At 35.4% G+C, this 22,012-nt stretch overlaps 1 protein-coding gene across 2 annotated transcripts in view; it reads left to right on the top strand.

Moving 5' to 3' along the window:
• The first annotated feature begins 8,298 nt into the window (after positions 1-8,298).
• Positions 8,299-22,012, top strand: part of LOC126810558 (neuronal acetylcholine receptor subunit alpha-5) — an 89,072-nt gene continuing 75,358 nt past the window's right edge. Inside the window, exon 1 of one of the 2 annotated variants that reach the window (XM_050535691.2) lies at positions 8,299-8,426. The gene's annotated coding sequence lies outside the window, so the exon portion shown is untranslated. The remainder of the gene's footprint in view (positions 8,427-22,012) is intronic. The other variant, XM_050535696.2, reaches the window with a different exon arrangement.

Raw genomic sequence — 22,012 nt, 5'->3', positions numbered from 1 at the left:
CGGGCAGCGGCACTATCGCCTACTCTTATATCGAATGCCAACTGCCAAGGGATCATTTACGTGCATTCCAATCTATACACGGGACCTCGGTTTTTCGTATCATCCGAAAAACTAGACAGCTGTCCTTGTAAGGCAATCCGTTCTGCACCCCCGACAAGGGGAAACCACGAACATCCGACCTCCAGCTAGCGAGCCAGCGTCTTAACCACCTAGCCACCGTGGCTGCTACTTGATACAAACAGACAATTGCAATGTTCCCGAACTATTGGATACTAACAGACAATTAAATCATCATGAACCACTTGATACGATTATAGAATATTAGGTCCTTTCAGCATACTTAAATTTTTCAGGTATTTTAGTACATTTACCCCTTGCGTAGTTTAACGGCACCAGAAAATGAAAAATGTACAAAAACTGTACACAATGACTAACAATTTGCATGGTTTCAACACAATAAAATTGTATGGCGTCTTCAGACCGTGCTTCTTGCTAACATTTAACGAAGATGAACCTACATCTATAGAATTAAAAATAAATTGTAAATCTGCAACTCGGTCATAAAAAAACGAAAATGTTTTCACGGCTTCTTCCAGCACTATTTATATGATTAAATGGCAAAATAATGATATTAGTTCTTTCTATTTGAAAGTTGTGAACAAATGGTGCAATAACTGCCACACGTTAGTCATGGCACGGTAATTATCGGCCTCGTTATTGGCCTGGTTAATGATAAAATACTAACATATGTTGTAGAGTTTATCGCTTCAAATCTAAATGTGTTTATATAAAACTATAAACAGGTGAGTTCACATCTCAAGTTCTTAAAAGCCAAGACACACTGCACAGGCAACCACCCTTATTCGGTGGATATTGGTATTAAACTAATTGTCTTCGACAGCGATGCTTTAGTGCATTTCAAGAATTAGTGCTCAATTGTCAAAGACAATGTTTCGGCATTGGAATTTTGGAATATTACCAAAAGCTATATGTGTGAAATTGAAACAGCAAGATAATTCGGTTTTACTTTAAAAAAAATAAATTAATAATTGGTTAATTGTTTCATCTAAGATATTGGAAATATATTAAACACTAGATCTATAATTAAAATGAAATGCTAATTATTATACGATAAACTAACTAGACAAAATGATATTTAAAAGAAACTATGTACAGATTCCTCCATAACGGTTCACAGCCAACAACGCCTGGCCAGGCAAGTCGAAAATCAGAACACTGTAAACGTACAAACTCCGAAGAAAAGATGGGGTCGAGTGCTCAGGAAATATGGAGGAGAGACTAAGCATAAATTTAGCGTTAGCTTAAAAATCGAACAAAATGAGAAAGGCGTCTTCAACGTTTTCGCGAGCAATGTATTACATTAAGACAAGTTTGTACAACTGCAATTACCCTATTTCCTCATATAGTTAAAAGTAAATTACATAGAATCGACCCAACCTCGAATATACCCCACCCTTAAATCAAAAATGCCCATCAAGATCGTATTATATTAATATTTTGGTGATGCAGTTCCTTATTCTAATTCTGTGTGCTATGTCATTAAAGTGCATATTCATTGACATGTTTTCTCGTTAATTTTAGGAAAGCAATCTTATCTTAAATCTATACGTAATTTAGATAATTATTTGGAATTGGTTGTTAATTAATTTTATTAAAATGAAAGGAAATGACGTCAGTGCATATAGGGTGAGAAGGTTGGGTATGGCAAGTCAACACGTGAGGTCATATTATACTATATATTTATATACATGTATATAAAATTAATGGTGAAAGAAAGGGAGAAGTGGTAACGGTTTTCAGTATCCAGCTCTATGAATAAGTTAGTAGATTGCATGAGATCTTGTGCTAATTGCTTCTCTACTCGCTGGTTATGTATTATATAATATGTTTACGTGCCAGTAAAAGGAGATCAATTCACGATAATACTATAATTAAAACACCAAAATTGTGTTTAATCAAATTGTAGACAATCGAAGAGATGAACATCACCTAAAAGACAACCAAGTGTGTTTTTATCTTGCCAACCTTCAGTTTTTCAAAAGAGATTATCAGATATCAGATAGAATATGTTTGTACAAGTCTATCTGATTAAACCCTGCGATCTTCAGGAATGTTCATAAACGTGGACTAATTTAAAATGGGTTATCGGATGGTCGGATTTTCATATGTGAGAGAGAATCATCAAACTCACGTGACCTTTGGGGTGCGGTTTTTGTGACTCACTGAGAGAGTTTTCCCTGTCGGTCCAAACCCTGTGCTCGATCGGTTTCCACGTTATCTGACGATAACTCAAAGAGTTATTTTTTGTGATAATGAAACCAGGGACCATAACTACCACATTCATTGCTCTTCAAATTGGGGTAGGGTCACTTGATCTATTTGGAAGTTTTTAATGATTTTAAATTGGAATGTGGAAAATAAGACTACCATTGATTTTTACCAATTTCCAACTATGGTAGTTGCAGTACTACTGTTCATTTATACAAGCCCTCGTTAATACATTTTTGACCACAATTTCTGAAATTGTTTAGAGTATAAAGATAAAAAAAGCCAATTACAGAAAGGATAGTCCACGTTAGATCCCATGTTCATTCAAAATATTAATGTAATATTATATAACCGGTTTATGTATTTACATGTAGAGCTAAAACTATCCAGATGTTAGGTAAAATAGTGTGACCGAGAGGTCCTCTAGATATTGCAAGTCTGGAATGCTTCTTCAAATCTCTAATACTGGAAACTTATAATAATTATTATCTACTTACACTTACAACGCCGGGGAAAACCGACTAGTACCTAATGTTACTAACTCGGAAAGGCCTAAAAGACTAACGCAGTACAATCATATATTTATATGGATTATTTCTAATCACTTGGCGAGATCAAGTGTTGACATAAACAAGCATTGATGTAATATTTTACAATATAAGAAATAAAATAATGGTAAATAAAACAATTAATGGATTAGTCATACGATTGGCATGTTCACCAGACAGGCCATATTGGCATTTACTTTCTATATAGAACAGTTTAAAAAACAATAAAGGATTATAATAAATTAAAATGTCATAAGCGTTACATAACATTTCATCCTTGGCTAGTCACCTTTGAATAGCACACACGCAAATAATCTTTTGAAGGAATATAATAGTTATTGGCCTGAGAGCTTGAACGAATACAGAATTCAATTTGAAGGCTTTGACTTTTAAAATTATTAAATTATTATATGAAATATTCTAGATTTTAATTATAACATATAAGTACTATAACCTGCACGGTTATAATAGCAATCACCTGAGTTGGTGAGCAAATGTATTAGATTAGAGAAGTCTAAGATCTGAAGTTTAAAGCAACAAATCTCACACACAATTAATTAAGGGTTTGGTAATAAATAAGATTAGTAGGCCAGAGCATTAAAACATATTTTCATATCAACTTTTATTGGGCAATCCTCTCTTTAAAATACAAAAATCCTTTTGTACAATTTACACGTTCTAGGTCAATTTCAGGTCAAGTGTTAATATTGCTGTAGAATGAATACCGAACAAATATATAACTTATTCAGCTATGTGACAACAAAACATTTTATATATACATGGAGATACATGAATAACAATAATAAATATCTACGTAAGAGTAAAGCTGATAGAAGTAACATTTTTGCTGTAGGTAAATCACTCAAATTTGTGTATGGGACAGCAACCAATCTGGTTCATTGCAACATTTTGAAAGAAATCACCAATGAAACACGAAGAAAGATATAGATATGAAAGTCTAAATAAACAATTCTCTTTGGTATACAGAAATTACAATTTGAGAAATAAGACTACATATTTCATATAATCCTTGATAGACAAGAGCCCAATAAAACACAACGAACTTTTATATGGAATGCAATCACTGGTTCATAACAACCGCAGCTATTGCAATCCATATACATCGTGTATTACATACCTCTAGCATTTATATCCGAACCAAATAGGATCTCATCCGCAATTATAAACCTTAATTTACTTGATCTAATTATATTAAGTTAAAATTAAATTGACTAGAAAACCAGATTACTCAAAATAATGCACAGGTTAAATGTACCTTTAAATGTTTATACTGTTTGAAACAGATGAAAGACATGCATGTGCCTATTCGATTATAAGAAAATCTAATTTAATATAGTCAAAAATGGATATCTTCTACATTTTGATGTAAGTATGTTCCGGGGAACTCAAACGATCTGGTGCATGTTTGACATAAATGTGTTCAATTCATCTAAAATTTTCAAAAACATAAAGATAAAATCTCAATCAGATTGAAAGTTACTTTTCTTTCGTTTCATTTCTAATGCTATATTACATAGACATGTAAAATTTAGAATAAAACTGAAACGCAATTGTAATTAAATTTAATTAGATTCATTGAACCTTGGTTAACGTCGACTTTGGAATGTGACATACATTTGAGGTTGGGAGGTAGGTTATCATGTAACATTATTTATGTATTAGTGGATCCGGATGACCCGGAGAAATCCCACGAGGTTATTCAGGCAAATAGACGACATGATACCACATATACATGTAATTGGTTTGGAAAGTTCACATATAGCTGCTGTATATTTTTATTTGATAGAAGAAATGTGAACGTATTGTAGAAAAATACGAACACGCGCCTCAGTTCTTTGTTCCAACCTACCGACTAGACGCTGTCTCGATGCCCCCACGAGGAACTTTTTCTGCCAAAACAGGGGCCGAAACGGCGACGACGAGGTTACAGAGTCAGCCCCTTACTCATTGGGTCACCACGGCCCCCGTTTACGTTTGATCCCACCAGGAGTGATGTATCGCTCTTGCTCAGTATCGTTTAAATAGAGGGGGAGAAAATGGGTTTAACGTCCACAAAGTCATTTACAAATTAACAAATGTTACAATTTTGTTTCTCTGCCCAACTTGCGCGAACGGGGTATTTGGCAGTGGAGGAAATCAGAGAAATCTGGGTATACCCACGAGGTATGACAGGCGACCCTATTCCTTGTAACATATAAAAGTTTATGTTATATTTAAATCGCAGAGGATGTCGAATGTTCCGAATTTTCAATCCATCATATCTGTGTAAATACCGAACGGAATTGAACCATTTTTGGACTGATATTGCTTCTAGATATTCTATATTGTAGTTTGCAAGGGATTCCCCAATCTTACAAATGACAGACGATTAGAGATTTTAAGGTAATGCCTTTTAAATATGCGTATACTATCTGAGGGTCTTTATTATGAACACAATTGAAGCTTGTATATTTTGGAACTAAAAGGTGATTGCATCTCAATGATTATATTAGTTATTTTAACACAATTAATTCACAGTTTATTATAATTAGAAGCACGCACATAACATTTATACTTTCACAAGCTGGGGCATTGTTGCGTTTAGAAGAAAGAGGAACCCGAAGGAGAAATACCACTGGGGAATTTTGTGTGAAATGCTCTTATAACGTTGTATTTGCAAGCAAAAATCTGAAGCTAAAACAAATCACCAGCTTCCATCTTTCCGTTTAGCTAAATAGGAGGCGGGTGTCCATAAAAGACTTATATGGTGAAGTTTTTATGTTAGAAAACCCAATGAAAACTAGACTCTGTGTATATAAAAGCCAACATGCACCCATGGTGGAAGTGGACGTAAAACTCTAGGAAAGAAGAAGAAGAAGAAAATGAAGAAGGATGCCAACCGCTGTATGAAAATTTAAAAAAAAGAAGTGATGAGAGAATAATGGAAATATCAAAATCCTATTTATTTAAAAAGTTCAGATGACTCACATTTGCATTTACTGTCATCATTGTGGGCGATTTCTAACGCTGACATCCTTTTTGTACTGCTCTAGAATGATACGAATGTCAGAGACATTCAGGTTAAAGCAGAAGCATATTATATAAATACTACGTAAGAGAACTTATCAAAAGAAAATGACATGTAATTGCCACTAATCATCATTTTCATGCATGAATTAAAGCATCCTGATATTAGAGTATTAAAAATATGATTATTTCCTCTTTGCAAAGAAAAGAACTATAACAATAATTATGAGAAGTGGAAAGAGTGCTTCCTCGATAAGTTCATCCAAATTTTAATGCAAAAATGGTGACGCGTATGTCCAGGGCCGCCCTTCCCTTGAACCATTAAGTCCCCTGACCTCTATCTCGTGGTTTCAGTCTAAAAGTCTAACATTGTTTACATTGTTTTCAAAAAAACATTCTCAGCAATGAAGTGGGGGGGGGGGCTCCCCGCAGTCATAGTTGACAGCTTTGAAGACAGGCTTACCAGTTTAGTGTGTATTCACTGCCCTGCATCAAGAAAATAAACTACACATGGTTCAACCCACGCAGAGGTACTTGTGAATCAGGAAGTGCACTGACTCATGGAGAAAGCTACTCCCTTGTGGTAAGCAGTCAGAATGGTATGCCGATCAATTAACTCTGACACCAGGACACCTTTTCCTGCAAATATGAAAACAACAATATTATATTATAACATATCTTCCTCCACTGAATTTTAAACAGAAAGGGAGCTTAATTGTTGATTTCATTGGGCTTTATGTATTTTGTTTTGTTGGGTGATAATTTGTCTTCGTAAAACTGCCCATATATAAAATCAGTGTCGAGAAATAGTACATAATAAGCGAAAACTTAAACTAAAATCAGTTAACAAGCCAATCTCTGTTTATTCTTTTTAAAGAAACTGTAATCGTATAGAGCTTGTCAAATCATTAAACGAAATAACATCTTAATTCAGTTCCTTTTTTGGCCTCTATCAAAGGTGTTTCGCATCCTTTAAATACGATGTAATTCATCGAATATGACTTTGTAGTCGTCGCCTTCCTTCTTCTGGAAATATGTATTTTTCTAATTCAGCGATGCCTATAGCTAATAACAATGAAAGTCGTCCAGCTATGTTAAGTTATTTAAAGACACTCAGCCAATATCAAATACAGCATGTTGCTTTTTAAAACCATTATACACCATCGAATCAGAAACCCAAATCACGTCCTAGTGGATCAATAGCTCTATTATACCCCATCTTCATTACCCGGATAGAGAAGAAATTAGGAACGTAAACCCCTTTTCATGTTATTTTTTATACAATTTGTGTCTATAATTTCTTTTTTACCTGATCATTAGAAATTTCATACTTTCAAGATGGCCTAAGTACGCTCCAATTGAAATGGAATTGGGTTTTACACCCTACTTTTCTATACCAACCCAGTTAATAACGACGGGCATACGCCCTGCATTGTGCTATGGTGGAAATACCGTTCGTTCAAATGTACGTCTAGCAGTACACGTTGGGACGGTCCATTGGGACCGTAGGTTTTTGTATCCTCCGGACGACCTGCATCACTGACGAAAGGAAACCGAGAAAGAACCCGGGACACCCTGTCGCAATCAGTGAACCACAGTAGATATACATAGAACTGCTCCACGGAACACCTCTTTAATTAACGAAAAAAGAGGGAAGGGAGTCAAGTGTGTCTATACCGCCACCATTGTATATATCAATTTTGCTTCCAACAAAATTCCTAATTTGGGATTGATTGGGATGAAAAAAAAAACCAACAACAACAACAAGAAAAAAAAAACATTTCACACGGAACATTCCTTTAACACATAAATCATCAATGGAAAATAGTGTTAAACTATTCACATTTATGGACTTGACACTGCGGTTATAGATGACTTTGATCGTAAATATTGGAAGACTTGCTCTAATGACCTTTCCTTCTTTTTTTTCATTTTCTTCTGGTTTACCCTAAAAGCGGTAACTTGTGAAGCGATTAATGGTGGCGATCTATTGATTTCATGTTAGTATTTGTTGTTGAAACCATTGTTCAAAGAGTGCTTAATATAAAATTTCCACAATATTTTTTCCTTCCAAGTCCTGTTGATAAACTTGTGAAGAAATAAATTTTGGCATTGGTGTGGGCTTTGGGGATGAAAATAGGATAGAAAAGGCGTCGACATAAGCGAAAAACTTTTAAGCGAAGGCGACTTCTCACGCAATATGTTGTTCTATATAACAAGTCCTTGTGGAGTAGGGATATTTGATTCCCCCGTACAGATCGGTACGAGGATGTTACGCCTATTTTGCGATGACCTGTAATCCCGATTCAAAAACAAACTACACCGGATCAATGTAGAGGGAATGCCGTATGTCAAGGAGTGTGTGTATTTGCTATTAATATATCTTATAGCGTTTTGCCGACAATGAGCGTTTAGTATATAATGTATAGGTTCAACAAGCGAACTACTCTATTTAACTCTGTTGATTACCTAAACATATTTATGTGCATACGTCAGTCAAAGGAAAAATAGAACAGCATTCTTTCCAAGTCTGGCTTACGATCTAGTTACACTATAGGAAAGGTAAGTGATAGCTTTTTTGTACTTTAACTTAATATGAATGACTTTAAGAAAACACTCTTGAACTTTTTTCATGTGTTTGGTTGACATTTGTGTCGTAAACTTTAATAGCTAAAAGAAATCGTTGATTAGATTTTTAAATTTTGATTTTTTCATTGATCACTTTTCGGTAATCGATATTTTCACTAAACGTTTCTTTATGCAGGTTAAGGAATGGCGCACATACATGTATTCAAACAGGGTAGTATTTACTGAACATATATAATACTCTGTTAGAAATCTGTTTGAATAACCTAACACATAGGTTTGAATACATAGGGCTAACCTATATTTTAGTACATTTGATTTATTTTCAACAGTTACAACCATAGCCATATGTACGAGCTACTTATTGGTTTCTAGTTATGTGATTGATTCGATGTGTTCACTTGCAAATAGGATTGATCCAAGAAAACGGATCAATATTGTATCAGTCTATTTTAGCCACGAGAGAGCTAAGACCAAATGAATGGCTTTTTGATTAGGTTAAACGTCGCTAATGAGTAGTTAATGTGATTTGTTTTCAAACGATCTTTTCATTTTTTCCGACTAGTCTGTGATGATCCGTCGATTGATGTTAAGTCAGTGGAACACAAGACCCTTAGAATTAAACGTGACAAGAGTAAGCTCCCTTTAGTAAAACTTCTGTATCTGAAGGTTTAATCCGTGCGATAATTGGGATAACAAGTAATTCATCAAATTATTTTTTCTCAGGGAAAACAGATCCCGGATGTCACTTTTTAACCTTTCGGCCGATATTTTTGAACAATGTTGCGTCACAGGTGTGTATTTCTGGACAATAATTGTTTGCAAATTTGCTGCTGATAAGAATGTTTGATACCACTCCATAACTATTTGACCCAGTAACATACAATGCCATACGAACGAACTTTTTTCAAATCAAGGTAATAATTCGTAGAATTATCTGCCTTAAAGTGGGGACCTCTATTGTTAGGTGGTTACGATAGCTAGTCGCTGTTACATGTTCAATGTTGGAATGTGGCGTACAAGCAATGTGTGGCCAATTTGTTCGGATAATACAAAACTCGAGTTTCACCCATGTCCACACTAGTGTTCACGTAAAGAACCATTGAAAGAAATTGACAAAGAGTAACCAAGAATGCCACTATCCTGACAAAATTCTCCCTGGCATAGAAAACGTTACCATATAAAAGTGTCTAAGTATTGTTCAGACTTTAAACAATTCGTTCTTTCCTAAAAGTGCAAACTACATTACTTAAAAATGTTAACAATGATACCATCCTCGCTCTTCTTTAGTGGTGATTTGGAAAAAGACCATATTTCCATCAGATTGACTAGTAGTCCCAAATTAAACTCTGAGAAAGCTAATAAAATTAAGCACATATTGGTAACGTAAGAATTGTGAGGAAATGCACTTCTCTCTTGGAGGTGTAATTCTGGCAAGTATATCTAAACATTTCAACATCTACATTATATATTGTCAATTGATTGTCAAGTTGAACTCAACAGATTGTTTAACCAGGTATATGTACAAGTAAGATGCAGCAGATTACAGGCAGAACGCCCAAAATCATCTACATTGTTAACATAATATAATACATATTGTGTTTTGTGGCAACTTTGTTATATCTAACAGGTAGCAGAGTCTGTGTGTACTTCTGTGTAGAACGTTTCCAGCATATTCAATTGATTTAATGTTGTTTGGTAACCCCTAAGAGTAATAGTCCACGTCCGGTTTTACAAGAAAGCTTTCGCATCCCTTATATAATTTCCACACACAAATACATTTGTAAAATATATATTTCACTAGAAATATATATAAATAGTAATTATTGTCTTAAATTCATCAGGTATCCACGCCAATAAAGACGTGTACCTCCCGGACTATCGTAGTTCTCGTTAGAAAGAAAGCACGCATTTTGTTGTTTTAGCTTAAATTGTAAGGATCTACCAAAATATGCTCTTAGTAACAGTATGATATTTTATTGCACGACCCCATATAACAGTCGCCAACATCCGCTTCGTGGCACCCGAATGCTGATTATTGACGGAGCCCAATAGCATAAGATTAATTTAATATTCTGTCCAATTAGATCGAACACCTATATTTTCAAAAATTCAGTTTTCCAGAAGATTACATATTTGGAATCAACCTTGCCATTAATATAGCTTGACTGCAACTAGGGTTGCGAAAATGGAGGTAGGATTTTAAGTAAAAGAATAGAAATCGTATTAGTGTACGCCTTTAACATCTTTACTATACTTTTTTCACTTGCCCAGATTTCTAGTATGGCTTAACTTGCCGCGTCTTACATATCATTTATCGAAATCTTCCTTGCTGTCTTTGTTCGAGCACAACTGTTTTGTGTCTTTTTAAGTACTAGTTAATTATAAAAACATTGTTCTTAAAGCCGTATTACAACTGACAAGATTAACTTATCAGTAAAGGGTTACGAGAAAGTTCTTAACCAGAAGAATCCCATGTGGACTACTGATCATTTATTAGTCCGCGTAAGTTTGGTTACGTAAACGCAGCGTTGAACCTTAGAATCAAAATCTTGATAAGACAATTCTATACATATAAATGAGCTTTAACCCATCAACAAGTTTAAACTTTTCAACGTGGTTTCTTGAAGAAATATGTTTTTCTCTTTCTGTGGTCGAAGCTTTGACTTTCATCCTGGATTGTAGTTGTCAATTGAATCCTGTCTCAGTTTTTGGTTTGGGCAACCGAAAAAAACTAAAATATAACTAAGCGAATAAGCTTTATTAGTGAATTGGTTTGAATAAACCATTCTGAATTTCTAGCACCACGTACTTTAACAAATTAATGTTAACGGGATACAGAACGAGATGTTAATTAGTTTTCGAGATATATCCCCGCTAAAATGCTATTTGGTAAAACACTGCAAATTTGTGTTATTTCAAATCGTGTTTTGTCATAAAAAATTTATACGCCGCGTTTGGTTGACGTAGATGCACGGTATTTAACTATTATTTAAGTACGTTGAATATTACATCCCCCCCCCCCTCAACACGTTTCCAGTAGATTCGATTGTTTCTGATGTTGTTTGGTGACTCCTAAATGAGTTATAGTCCAAGGCCGGTTTTACAAGAAAGCCATCGCATATCTTTTATTTGTAGCGTTAGAGAATATTGAAATGCCTAACTTAACAATTTTTTCGAACCAAGAGTTGACTACGTAAAATGCTGAATAAAATGTCTTGATATGAGTTTCCAGAAAATCCTAGAACAGGGCGGCTATCTTCGGCTTCAAAATTACGTTGTGCCATCGGGTGAATACAATGAAATGGGGTTGAACGTCCTACTTTTCTGCTCCGACTCAGCTAATGAAGGGGAATTTAGCCCGGACAGCGGCGCTACGATTTATTCTTATATCAAATTCAAACTGTCAAGTGATCTTTTACGTGCACCCTAATGTGTTTTCGTCACACCAGAACGACTATATGTTATCCCTTGCCAAGCCCTCTGTCCTGCACCACTTGTAAGTGGGAACCACGCCGGAAATCCCAATGAACTTTCTCGGACAACTAAAGATCGAATATGGGACCTCCAGGTTAGGGAACCAACGTCTTACTAACTGAGCCACCCTGGCTCCCTATAGAAACTACTATTCTACTTATGATTTTGAAAAATTCCATTTTATACTATGTTAGATAAAGGAATATTTGTCAGACAAAAAAATGCTGACACCCTTTGAACCCACAGACCAACCTATCCTGCCAATTATCGTTTACGTAATAAAACAGGGTAATCTTTCCAGTTCAGACTACCCAATGCCATATAGCATATATACTGTATTTAGGAATTTATTTTACTGTCTGCAAGTATATATATCTAGATATCTCACTATAAATGAAATAATCCCTATCTTCCTAGAAATATGCCCATTGAAACGTTTACACTGTTTTCTTCGAGATGTTGTCTCTTTAAAGGCTCTTTGGTTCTCCTTTGATTGTTTTTATGATTAGTCTGGATGGAATCATGTATAGAACGAACGTCGACAATATTGCTTTATAACTCACTTAGTTGTTTCTGTACCAATACCATGAAAAATGTTAACACAATGTCAAGACAATATGCCAAAATAAATATAGACGCACATGATAGAATAAAGACATATTTCGACAACCTTTCTGTTTAATTTGTAGACCCTATATTATCTATTACTATAGCACCAAAATAATGTTTATAAGTTTGTACAATAGATCATAATGTGTTTATTTATGCACACATTCTTCACGTGTTATCTTAGTCAGGTACACTTTTGGTTATATGTAGTACTTTATTTACATTTCGGCTTAGTTGTAAAGGTGCAAGAGAAATGGGGTTTAAGGTCCACTCTACACAAACTGGGTCATTTCGGGACTAATATATGGTTCAATTTTATTTCATTAATTCGCTTGCGCGTGCTCGTCTTTAGCTGTTGGAGTAAACAGGTGGACCTGGAGAAAACCTGTAAGGTTGGACAGGCGACCTTACTCCTTGTCACGTATAGAAGCGGGTAATCGAAAACACCTCATCTCAATGACAGATCCCATGATGCAACGCGCACGCGTTAACCATTCGCTATCTCCCGCCCCCAGTGCTAAGAAACCATTTTCTCTAATTTTTGACATAGACACTGTGCACAAATGTGTTCGAATTTATTTGGTTGTAGCGCCAATTTAAAATGCGTTCACTCAATTACCAATATATCTTAACTATTACTTCGTAGAGAGAGGAAAATGGGGGTTTAACGTCCACTCGACACAAACTAGGTCATTTCGGGACTAACATATGGTTCAATTTAATTTCATTAATTCGCTTTCGCGTAGGGGTCTTTGGCAGTGGGAGCAAACTGGTGGACCCGGAAAAAACCCACGAGGTTGGACAGGCGACCCTACTCCTTGTCACGGAAAAGTTGGGAATCGAAAACACGTCACTTGACTTAATGACAGACCTTATGATGCAACGCGCATGCGTTAACCATTAGGCCATGGATTACTAAGTAAGTAATTTGTTCATTAAAGTGCCACACACTGCATACAATAATATATATATATATATATATATATATATATATATATATATATATATATATACTATTCAAAAAAAGTAGGGGATATTTGATTTTGGGGGCATAATACTAAAATATGCAAATGACTACGAAAAAAGTCACTATAGAACCTAACAGAAGAAACCTTTCCAGTTACATGTGACGCCCAAACGCACCAATAGCTACCGCATGGAATGCAGGTGATGCTTGGGATCATCATGGGGGTCCAACCCAAGATTTGCACGACTCTGACTTTGAATGTTACAGTCATTGTGGCATTGAATTCCAGGGTGGAAACATCAGTTTAATTGTTTTAGTGACCAGAAAACAAATTTTGATATGCGTCGGCTTACCCAAAATGAAAGGTTACGTGCCCTTGGCATGCTACAGATCGGCACAACACAGGCGGTTGTGGCGCGGACGATGAATGTTTCTCAGTCTGTCATAAGCAGGCTATGGTCCAGATACCGTGATACACAATCTGTACAGGACAGACCACGCTCAGGTCGACCAAGGGCGACAACTCAAGCCCAGGATCGATTTATCCGTACCTTGGCCTTGAGAAATCGTGTCATCACAGCAAATCAAATCAGCGCTCGTCTTCAAACAGACACTGGTGTGAGAGTGAGTGGCCAGACGATTCGGAATCGACTGCATAGGGGTCACCTTCGCGCCCGACGTCCTCGCGTGATCCCTTGTTTGAGAGATCATCACATTCAGGCAAGACGTCTTTGGTGTAGGCATCGTCAACACTGGGATAATCGACGCTGGAGCAATGTGATGTTTTCAGATGAGTCAAGGTTCACTGTTGATTTTTTGGACAGACGTAGGAGGGTGTGGCGTCGTCGAAACGAGCGCTTCCAAGACGTTAACGTCATCAGACATGATCGATTTGGGGGTGGTTCTGTTATGGTGTGGGGAGGCATCACTGTTGCTGGAAGAACGGCTTTACATGTTGTTGCAGGGCGTATTACAGGCCAGTACTACCGGGACAACATCTTGGCAGTCCATGTTGTGCCGTTCGCACGACGTCATGGCCGCCGTTTCATCTTCCAGGATGACAACGCAAGATGTCACAGGGCCAGGATCGTTACAGGTTACCTCCAACAACAGAACATCACCACATTACCTTGGCCAGAACTGAGTCCCGACCTCTCCCCCATCGAGCATGTCTGGGACATGCTTGGACAGAGGTTACGTCAACGTCAACAACGTCCTGCCAATGTCCAAGAACTTGCTGCTGCGTTGCAACAGGAATGGGACAATCTGGACCAAAATGACCTTAGACGTCTCATTAGGAGTATGCCACGTCGGATCAATGCTTGTTTGGCAAACAGAGGAGGATTTACCCGTTACTGACTTGGTTGTGATGCTGTGGTAACTTTTCTGTTTGACCCCGGGTATCATTTTACCCTTATAATGGTCAGTCTGTGCCTTACTTAGTCTAACGATCATTTGGAATAAATCGATGAATGTGAACTTCATTTCATTTTGTCATTTGTTTCTTCGTCAGTTTCATTAGGTGACTTTAATAACACTTAAAAATCAAATATCCCCTACTTTTTTTGAATAGTATATATATATATACATTAGATAATAATAATATATGCATAAAATAACAGCAGTGCCCAATCCATATCGACTTACGAGACACATTTATTCACAGTTCTCTTAAATCAAATCATTAAAAGTAATATAAAGTATTAAATAAAATTAATAAAATACAGTTAGACTAATTTTCTCCTTTGTCTTAAAATGTTTAAAAGGCAATTAGCTTAATATGTAAATAACTCATTTAAATCAATCTGTCCATAATATCATGTATAATGTGTTGGACGTTAAATTTGTAATAAACAACAACACAACACAGACTGGCCTCATTTAACCTACCATCTGAATTATTGGCTAATCAATGGTATTTTAAATTTATTGCATGAATCTAATAAATGGTAAATCTATTAATGATATTGACAAAGTAATCCCAACAATGTTTAACTAGAAAATGCCAGTTTAAATACCTTTAAGACTGAACCTGTTTTCTAGATCCATAAGAGATAAATATTATCTGATTCTAAACTCTATGGTCATGATCTTAAATATCCCATAACATCTGCAGCTATATTGAATGTAAGTAACATATGTAACTAATAAAATAGCAAATCTTTTGATGTAGTTTAAATCACATGAAGAGTCCGTAAACACGTTGATAAGTAGACTAGCAAATGGAAGAACACTTGAACCTTGTTCCTGGGAACCTACTGGATTCCCAATAGTGGTTATAAATTAAGAGTGATCAATTCGTCTGTCTCGGTATTTAATAATAACAGGTGAAATACAAGCCTTTGTGGTCAGCCAATATGTTCTACTAGACCTGGCTATTGACCTGTATGATTGATATCAGAATTTCCTCTTGTTTCTCTAGTACAACTCCTATAATTATAAACCAATAATTATCAAATATCCAATAAAACTTTCCCAGTATTAACAAATTACCACATTAATTACATTCTAGAGACAGTTGTAGGTTTATTGTGATTAAACTTGGCCCATTTTCATCAACTGTTTTTGTATTAAGGACTGGTGATGTAAATTATGGCGATCACATGTAATATTATTATTATTTATTACCTGTACTTTATTACATTTTGAATATACCTGTTGAACAGTGTGTATTCAATCGATACCGTTTTCACAAGTTTGATGCATTTTCTAATATAGAGTATCATATAATGCAATAAAGCAGACAATATTTTAATCCAAATTTCGCTCGTGCGACAAGGTATGATTACTCTTTTTAGAACACCCGATACCACTTTCAATTTCTGTGAATGACTTATAATTTATATTGCACAGTACAAACGAAAATAAAATGAAATGGGGTTATATAAAGTGCTACTGCAGTCTGCCAAAAGGAAAATTTAGACCGAACCAATGCGTTTTCGAATACCGTTCGTCGAATACCAACAGTGAATGTTATTTTACGTGCACACCAACGCGTACACGGGAACTCGTTGTTTCGTGTGTACTGAATGACTGGACGGTGTTTCTTGCCAGGCTTTCCCCCATTCTCCACTGGCAATGTGACACCAACAACGGGATGAAACCTGGAGCAGCCTACTAACTGTGCCACCGCAGCCGCACCCCCCACTCCAACACACATTCCTCTGTCAATTGTAATATGACTGCATGAAAACTCAAGGCAATTATAATGTTAAGAGTATACTTATAGTTTTTCCAACATGTGCTGATCTGAGTTATGGGTATGGTTGTAATTGTGATATAATTCCTTTGAGACATGGTAATAACGAGAAATAAATGCTTAAAATAAATAACAATTGTGCCAGGTTTCAATTTAATTTGAACAACGCAATAAATAGTTATTTATTTAATTGTTTCCAATCCTTTTGTATGTTTATTTTATTATTTAAACGCTTGCTATTTTATCCATACTCCGCTTAAAGGGGTTTAGATGTCGAACGCCTTGACGTAAAAGTGATAGGATTTTAACGAAACTTTAGAGTTGAAATGTTCGTTATTTTCACTAGATAGCACTTCTTTCTTGAGGAGTTCACATAGCTAAACAGATTATATTATAAAGTGAGGATAGCTGCATGGAAGTAAGCATCTGATCATGACAAACTATTGTCAGCTGTATTATGTCGTATGTAACCTAAAATGTACTGAACATCTCGAAGTACGTTATATCTCATACCGATGTAATAATTGTTTAGTTATCGACATGTTTTGGTTTCTATATGTATATTAGAGCTATACTTAAATATTAGAAAATGGCACGAAATTTAAGGTGGGGATCCATACACAGTCCTACGATTTACTGCTCTGTATAATTCACACGATATAATTGAAGTTGAAGTTTTATATCTGAGAAAAAATGTCCTCATTATGGAATTTGGCGTGTACCTGTAACATACGTACTTGTCGGCCTTTAAAATCCCTTAATACCCATACACTTGGAAAATTATCCCACCGTAGGCTACAAAATCACCAGACCCGTCTTTTCTCTGTAAATAAAGTCATTAAATTAATGTATATTTTTTATGCTAAACGAACATATTTCAATGTGTAAACTTGGTCATTTTGCTCATCTGTTGTTTCTTTTTACTTCTGAAGATGATTTACAGCACGCACATGGAACATTAATGAATATTTATGTTGATCTCTTTAATAGAATTGTATTTGAATTGTTATTTTACAGTATTACACAGAAATGTTATTTATTGCTACAATAAATGTTTAAATTTTTAAAACAAATTAAGAGTGCCAGTTGCTGTTAAACAAAGCTGTGTTAACAAAAACATTTCACTGTAAATATTTATCATCCTTCAAGAAACAGGCGAACTCTGGTAAATGCCAATTTATTTCACTATGATTTGGTATATGGGGTAATCTGTAGGCTGTTTCGTGTTTGCCTGTTTTATGGCCGTTTCTTGTATCAAGAAATTTATTTTCAAAATTAAGTTTTATTTTATTTACAGTCTACCGCCTGTTCTTTATTATAAAGTATATAATAAACATATATTGTGCTGTTTCGATAAATTAAATGTTTTCTGTTGACGATTAAGGGTATGTGTGTGCGTTTGTGTTTGGGGGTGGGGGATAACCGACTAACATGTGACCCTCTTTATGGTATAAAATCATTCTTTTTTATGTGAGGTTTAACCATTTTCTGTCTGTATTATAGTCTTTTCTGGCAAGGACATGTCTTCTTGGCCATCAACAAATTGATAATGATTTTGTAACCTTCAATTTGGGAGCTCTTGAAACAAGCAACACTATGTTATGAATATCTTATCCGAGATAACCCTATTCTGTCCAGTTTGTTCTTACTTGGATTACCTTATTCTGTCAAGTTTGTTCATATGATGTCATTACCTGGCTATACGCTATAGGATTGGCCGTGTTTCTTCTTTTTGTCCTTCTTACACTCAATTGCTTGTTCCTTTGATTCGTCTTATAGACCTCAAAAATATTGTTTTAAGAAAGTTCTTCGTTTACGCCGCATCTTTACAAACTAAAAGAACCATTAATCATACACGCCTGAACACCGAAATATGAATAGTATTTATACTCAAACGATCGAACTATAACTCAATCTGCTTTCTGTTCAACTAAATACAAACAGAGTTTGTTAATGTCATAACCATAATTACATAATGATTTTAACGTTATTTGAAAGTGTTATTCTGGTACAATAAGTTCAAAGGAAACGCGTTGACGTTAAAAGTTAAAAATAACACCTCCACCAATCTGTTTACAATATGGCCACCTCAAATACTTCTTTTAAAGATTTTGTACCCGAATCAATAGTACAAAATGATCTTTGCGCCTAAGCAGTTCCATTTTGAATAGTACTTTACCCTTAATGCTCACTCGACAAGGATGATCGTAAACCTATCCGAGTTCTTCTAATAATAAAGTGTAATAAATGGCGTATTTTTCGCTTTGAAATCCCATCGAGGTTTTAAAAGCTGAACTCTGAAGGTACTATAACTCTCAGTTTTCTAGCTAAAAACAATGTCGGATGGATTATTAATCGTGAAATCGGCTTAGCGTATGTTTAACTCATATGTAATGTCTACAAATATCATCAAACCAGTACATGTACCACGTTCAGAATTTATTTTTTATTCCATCTTTGTATCTTTACCAACAAAATGGATGTAATTCTTATCGCAAGTTAAGTAACAGAAGGGTTCTAGTTTTGGAATAAGAGATATAAATGTCAGTAAGCGAAATTTAGGAGTCACCTTATTCATTTTATTGATGTTAGAATGGCGCCATAATCTTTGGTGATATGAATTTTGACCTTTTATGACCCACTGACGTATACTGACGTAGTAAAACCTTTAGCGTGGTTTAAATCATAACATGACTAAAATCTAATGCTAGGTTCCTACTGTTTTGCGGTGTGTTACGAACGCGACGATTGGCCATTCTTAGCTGATCGTGGAATTTTTTTTTTTTTATTACTTTTCGGAAATTTTCCGTTTGGATAGGAGATTACGCGAGTCGATACGTTCTGGTATGATTTGGTGCGCATCTATGCTGTATGGTCACGACTGGTCAATTGCAGGTGACACGATATGTCTCCTGTTCATATACGTTCCGATATTGTTCCTAAAGAGTCCATGAATTGATACGTGCAGATGCGTTCGGATACGTTTCCATACAATCATCAGGAACCGGAGCGCTCTTCTACGTTAGGATACGATTGTGATGGCGATGTCTTTCATGATCAGGATCGACAATGGTCAAAATTTGAGCTACGATTGGAGTCTAACGGTATATATATATATATATATAGCCCTATTAACCATGAACTTTATTGTTTCCTATACTTCTACAGAGATCACAGTGCATGTTAACAGAGAATGGTGTTTAGATTGCCCAAGGCTGATTCCGATCACCACGGTTTGGAAGTACGGTTGTATGCGATCTGTCACGTCCTGTTACGATCCAATACGATCTGAAGAGATGATCGCGTGCGCTTTAGATCATTGAATCAAACGGATTGTGTATATCCCAAGCTTGTGCGTGATAAGAGGTACGATCGGTTGCCTACGTGGGTTTTCTACGGGTACCATTTATTATGTTTATCACGAACTAGTGGGGTTTATCTTCAGTGCCCCTCGCGATCTTCCATGAGTGAAATTTTGCTAATACAACGTCAAGGTTTCTTTCACGTGCACGACAACGAGTACACTGGTTATTAAACGGTTTTTTTTTTGCTATGCCCCTGTCCTGCATGGTGCTGACTACATTAAAGGGACTAAACCTCTAACTCAATATTTTCCATGATATTAGAGATTAAAAATACGAATTAGAATTCAATATTGGTCCACTTCAATCAATATTGATGTTGTTACCCTACCGCGAAAATATGGGATCCTAATATCCAATATTTAAGACACAATGAACATTTTAAATTCAGTACACAAGTCGTGTAATCTGTGGTTTCGGGTGCCATTTGTAATCAACAAAGAAACACATTGACACAAGAAAATAACAATTAAAGAAATGTGTAGAATGGGCTAAGCAGACGTAAACGATTTTTGTTCATATTGGACTATGCATGCATTTCATCGAACCTAATTGATTAGAAATAACAATAAATATTTTAAAAAAAATGAATATAAATCACTTTGTATACATTAATATGTGCTTTAAGACCCGTTTAAGGTTCCGAAGAATAAAGCCATACGCCCTTTAAACTCCACTCCACACCATACAAATCGGAAACAAAAACAGCTGATAACATTATTGTTTAAATCCTCGTGATACTAACAAATAATGTCAAATACATGTAGTGATTTGCCACGAGGCTTTTACATGAAATTAACAATAGAGATATATATAAGATATATAAGTGAATTTAATTATGATAGATATTGAACAAATGACAGAGTTCATACCATTTCTATTTAGAAGCCATAATCTGGTAACACCACAGGCGAGTTTTTGACATCTAATTACAATAGTTCATTAATGGAATTTATAATAGAAATTATCTACTGTAGCGAATAACAAGTTCATAAGGTGATGCAGATTTGGTTCATCTCGCTTTCCGGATAATGACCGGCACATAAAAGTTAGGTAAACTTCATTATTTGTAATGCTTTTACTAATTTGCTTGATAAAGACGAGAGTTTCGACGTCGAAACGTCGCAAAGTAATAAATTTAGTTTGTGTATTCATAAAATTGTACCTTAAGTTAATTCAGTGTAAGTTGATTTACATTTGACTTATAATATTCTGGGTATGGCATGTTGTTTCTTTGTTTTGTTTTTGGACAAGGAACTGGATTTCAAGCACGATACATCTTATTGTTCTTGGTGGCGACGACCTTTGGAAAAAGCCTAAGGTTCAACCAATTCAAGTACGACGTGCTTGTTCAAAGGACAATTACGCATCGATGAACGGTCTTCGATTTTCGACATGACGTCACAGTGTCAATATGGCTGTGATGGCACTATACACGTTTCCAGGTCCATCGTATTTGTTGTCGTACAAAGGATAACCGAGAATGGTATTTTAAATTATTCGTCATAATTAAAATAAAAACTGATCAAAACGATTTGAAGTCTTTTTAATACAGTTTTCCATGTTAAATTCTTTATTGTTATCGTAGGAAAGAATCTAACATGCATGTTTATTTTCCGCAAGGTGTCAAGATGGTTCTTTGGTTGTTTTATATATAAAACATATGATACAACACAGAGCTTCTATTTATAAACCAGTTTAACGTACCGTTCATATAAAACTTCACAGCCATTGCTTTGTTCTTCAAGCTGTTAAACGTTTTTTCGTGTGGTTTATTTTAGAAAACCTTCTCTCGGTTTATATTTCAATATGATAATGATTTAAACACCTCTCTTGCCAGAAAGTGTGATAAAAAAAAATCGGGGTTTCCAAAAAACGATCCAGTTTCTAATGCAATTTATATCAGTATATAAATTAGACTTTATTTGCCATAAAATTTACTTACGTA

The sequence above is a fragment of the Patella vulgata genome, chromosome 2 (assembly GCF_932274485.2).
Source record: "Patella vulgata chromosome 2, xgPatVulg1.2, whole genome shotgun sequence".
Lineage (NCBI taxonomy): Eukaryota > Metazoa > Mollusca > Gastropoda > Patellidae > Patella > Patella vulgata.
This window is presented reverse-complemented; position numbering and strand designations above follow the sequence as displayed.